At 41.0% G+C, this 5,115-nt stretch overlaps 1 non-coding gene across 1 annotated transcript; it reads left to right on the top strand.

The window, feature by feature from the left end:
* Positions 1 to 1,038: 1,038 nt before the first annotated feature.
* Positions 1,039 to 1,145, top strand: LOC116552101. Its single transcript, XR_004269218.1, has one exon. It is a non-coding gene; the product is annotated as a U6 spliceosomal RNA (small nuclear RNA).
* The last annotated feature ends 3,970 nt before the right edge of the window (positions 1,146 to 5,115 follow it).

Genomic DNA, 5,115 nt, shown 5'->3' with positions numbered 1-5,115 from the left:
GCTTGAGTTCCAGAAGACAGAGAAAGTTTCAAGGAAGGAAAAAAATAAATCATAGGATCACTAATGAAGGCATCCATCATGGACCAGGTCTGGACTCTAGGTTCCTGGGTCAGGGAATTATAATCATGACACTGTAAACTCCTAGTGGGAGGAATCATAATTTATAGACTGACTCTACACCATTACTCTGAACTCCCTTTTTATTTGCTTCATGTCCTAGCTTTCCTTGCAGCTAAAGGTAGCCATGTGACACTAAGCAATGGAACTTCAGCAGAAGTCTGCTGGGCTGAGGAAGAGGGCTTTCTTATTTAAAATAAACAATATAACATGCATCTGCCTTTTGACCCTGTCTTGAATGCAGATTCTGTGCCTGGAGACCACAGCAACCATCTAGAGACCATGAGGGAAATGCCAAGCCAATGGCAAGAACCTTGGACCTGGCATCATTGAGTCATGGAACCAAAGCCAGCAGTGGCCTCCTTCCAAGGAATTTATTAGTTAATAATGTAAAGAATCTATGTATTTGAACCACTCTATGATAGATTTGCTGCTGCTTGAGCCAAACACATTCCTAACTGATACAATGCCCTGACTAGTTCCTAGAAAAATGACCTTCAACCAGCGAGAGGGAGGAAAAACACAGGTGATCAGGCTTTAATAACCATCTCAGTAGCGACCATTCTAAAATCTGCTTCTCTAATCCCAGTCTGCTTCCTAAATTTTAGAACCCTGTGTCCTATGGCCTAAAGGGTATTCCCAACAGGATAACTCACAGTACCTCAAACTCTCCTTGTACTAAACTAAACCCCTCTTTTCCCCATAAATCTGCTCCTCTGATTTAAATTCTTAATTTAAATTAATAGCACCACAGTCCTCTAACTATTGAAGTCAGGACATAGGCCCCATCCAGTGGAACTCTGTTGAGCTTGCACCATTTCAAAGTCCTAATGACAGATTCACAACTTTCTCGGTACTAAAGTTGGCTTTTTTTTTTAACCTGGAGACTAGTCACATAATTAACTGGGAAAAAAATACACAGTGCTTGCTTTGGCAACACATACACTAAAATTGGAACGATATAGAGAAGATTAGTATGGCCCCTGCACAAGGATGACAAGCAAATTCTTGAAGCGTTCCATGTTTTTCAAAGGGCTGATATCCAGAATCTACAAATAACTAAAAAGGATATACAAGAAAAAAACAAACCCATTCAAAAGTGGGTGAAGGACATGAACAGACACTTCTCAAAAGAAGACGTATCTGAGGCCAACAAACATATGAAAAAAACGCTCATCATCACTGGTCATTAGAGAAATGCAAATCAAAACCACATTGAGATACCATCTCACACCCGTTAGAATGGCAATCATTAAAAAATATGGAGACAATAGATGCTGGAGAGGATGTGGAGAAATAGGAACACTCTTAAACAGTTGGTGGGAGTGTAACTTAGTTCAACCATTGTGGAAGACAGTGTGGCAATTCCTCAAGGACCTATAAATAGAAATTCCATTTGACCCAGCAATCCCATTACTGGGTATATATCCAAAGTACTATAAGTCATTCTATTATAAAGACACATGCACATGTATGTTCATTGCGGCACTGTGTACAAGAGCAAAGACCTGGAACCAACCCACATGCCTATCAATGATAGACTGGACAAAGAAAATGTGGCACATATATACCATGGACTACTATGAAGTCATAAATATGATGAATTAATGTCCTTTATAGGGACATGGATGAATCTGGAGGCCATCATTCTCACCAAACTGAAACAAGAACAGAAAACAAAACACCACATGTTCTCACTCATAGGCAGGTGTTGAACAATGAGAACACATGGACTCAGGGAGAGGAGCATCACATACTGGGGGCAGTTGCAGGGGGACTAGGGGAGGGACAGCGGGTAGTGGGGAGGATGAGGAGGGAAAACATGGGGAGAAATGCCCAATATAGATGAAGGGGGAATAGAGGCAGCAAACCACCTGGTATGTATGTACCTATGCAACAACCCTGCATGGCCTGCACAGGTACACCAAAACCTAAAGTAAAGCCAAAAAAAAAAAAGAAAAGAAAAGAAAAAGAAAGAAAAAAATACACAATGGTGTGAGGTTTTCTCACATCACAGCTCCTCCTCCTGCTCCCATATCTTCAGACTTAAGGACAAAAGGGAAGGGGAGAGGAGAAGGGAAGTGTCCTTACCCTGCAATCTGGTTCATCCCAGATCTGCCCAGCTGCCTGGCCTTGATGAGGGAAAGAGCTCCTGGAGAGGGCAGGGCCAAACAGCTAGGACTTTCCGAAAGACAAGAAGATAGCAGGAAAATGCCTCCCAGGAAGAAGCTACGTGAGGACCAAAATATTAAATCTCATTACTTTGTTTTGCTTTTCAAATTACACAGTCTAATCCTACCCACAGGGGCCATTAATGTGGGCTCCTCCCTAGAGACTCAACTCGAACTAGCAAAAGAAAATTTTAAAAAATGCTTTGGTTCACATCATCCACTCACGATAAAGGCAGTGCTGGAGCTGGCCCTAGGGTTGACTGGAACCGGGAATTGACATCCTTCAGAAATGCCTTGCCTGTCAGCTTCATTCTCTCAGTGCAGAGAGTCTGCTTCTCACTGCAGCCCACAGGTCACCAGCCTCTCAGATCAAGCCCAGAGAGAAAAAGTTACCTCTCACCTCGCCTCAGTGCAAAAAATCCCAGAAAGAATAATCAGCAGGCATTTTCTGAGGTCCTTGAGGACAAGCTTTGTACACATAAAAGACTGTGAGCAGCAACTTGGTTTCTAAGATAAATATTCAGTATACTACTAATGTAATGGAGCTTTTTTCTTCCAGCTTTTAAGTTCAAACTAAAATCTTATTATTCTATCTATAAATCTAATAAATTTTTAAGGGGTACTTTACAATTTTGGCAATTAAGTTCAGTTAAACAGTCTAAACCGCATTTATAAATGTAATATATATGATTTTCTTTTTAAGTACTTCAAATACTTGACTAACAAGCAAAACTTTTCCAAGGACCTAAGCAATTCTTATAAATCTAATAAATTAAACTTTTAAATATCATGACCCTTAAGCTCTCTTAAATCTTTCAATACTGTTTACAAACTTAGCCAACTTCTCCTGGAACATTCTACACTAATGCTTTCTTCTAAAATCAACCACTAAATTAGACATTTAAACTAGAATCACATGGTTAATTACAAGGTCGACTATGCCAGAATCCCTTGAACATAAAAACACTTTACAAACATTACAAGCACTTTAATTACCAGACATGCAGTGGTTGTTTTAAACTCAACATGAAAACGTTAAAAAAAATGGTTTTGTTTACTTCATCCTCCTTGTGGTTAACTCTAAAATCTTCCTAGCTTGGAAAATACCTGATAAGAAAAGAGTTTTATAATTCCCAGAAAATTGGAGCTTCTTTCCCACTGATTGGTTTTTCCTATTAACCAGAAATTTAGACACAGACACTAGGAACTAAAGCCCTTCAACTTGATATTCTTTACTTTCCGACAGGCAGGATAAAGTTCTTATTTATTTATTTATTGTAGAGATCATGGTCAGGGGTGGGGTTCTCACTATGCTGCCCAGGCTGGGCTCAAACTTCTGGCCTCAAGCAATCCTCCCACCTTGGCCTCTCAAAGTGCTGGAATTACAGGTGTAAGCCACCATGCCCAGCTGAAAGCCCTTTTTAAAACAATCAACAGTTAGGGAATGCTCACCTCATGTCCTAAAAAGGGAGCCCATGTAGCTGAACTGAATCTTCTAAGTTAAAGCTAAACTCTTGCCTAATTTGTTTGAAACGTCTTTAACCTATCATCACCAGATTTGTGTTCAAGAATTTAGTAACTTCTCATCTAGATTTCTCCTTCACTTGATTGGATGCAATCAATAATATTTAGTATTCGATTCCTATGTGACCTGCACCATGGGCTACATCTGCCAAGGCCATTTTAAAACCAGGAGGTAGGAGGACCCTAGATATTTTGGTCACATGCCCACCTGTTGGGCCAAGTGAGCTGAAGTGCTGGTTACTGTACCTTTTGACCATGGGTCCACAGGCAGGGTAGGGAAAGAAGAGAGAAACAACGAAGTCGCTGCTAGGAGAATAACAAGCAGCTATTGGCAATAGTTCTCACTCCACCCACACCATGCACCCCTTCCAAGTCCATGTCCACTCTGTGGGCAGTGTGATTCTTCTCAGATGCAAATCTGGCTGTGCATGTTTGATATGGTTTGGCTGTGTCCCCACCCAAATTTCATCTCGAATTGTAGTTCTCATAATCCCCATGTGTCATGGGAGGGTCCTGGTGGAAGGTAATTGAATCATGGGGGCAGTTACTCCAATGCTGTGATTCTTGTGATAGTGAGTGAGTTCTCATGAGATCTGATGGTTTTATAAGTGGCTTTTCCCCCTCTTACTTAGCACTTCTCCTTGCTGCTGCCATGTGAAGGACATGTTTGCTTCCCCTTCCACCATGATTGTAAGTTTCCTGAAGGCTTCGCCAGCCTTGCGGAACTGTGAGTCAATTAAATTTCTTTCCTTTATAAATGACCCCGTCTCGAGTATGTCTTTATTAGCATCATGAGAACAGAATAATACAATGTTTCTTATTAAAATACTTTGAGGGACCTTCATTGTCTACACTATGGGATTGTACTACTCTATTCTTGTTTTGTTATAAATACCTGGGACTGGGCAATTTATTTTTTAAAAAAAGTTTAATTGGCTCATGATCCTGCGAGCTACACAGGAAATAAGATATTGGCATCTGCTTAGCTTCTGGAGAGTCCTCAGGAAACTTACAATCATGGTGGAAGGTGAAGGGGGAGCAGGAACAGCACATGGCCAGAGCAGGAGCAGGAAAGGTAAAAGGCAAGGTGCCACACTTCTAAACAGTTAGATGTCACCAGAAGTCAGTCACTATCACAAGAACAGCATCAAGCAAACGGTACTAAACCATTCATAAGAAATCTACCCTCATGATTCAGTGACCTCCCACCAGGCCCCAACTCCAACAGTGGGGATCACATTTCAATTGGAGATTCGGGTGGGGACACACATCTAAACTATATTAGAGACCATGACCAGGGTCT

The sequence above is a fragment of the Sapajus apella genome, unplaced genomic scaffold (genome assembly GCF_009761245.1).
Source record: "Sapajus apella isolate SASKATOON/1434 unplaced genomic scaffold, GSC_monkey_1.0 scaffold10, whole genome shotgun sequence".
Lineage (NCBI taxonomy): Eukaryota > Metazoa > Chordata > Mammalia > Primates > Cebidae > Sapajus > Sapajus apella.
This window is presented reverse-complemented; position numbering and strand designations above follow the sequence as displayed.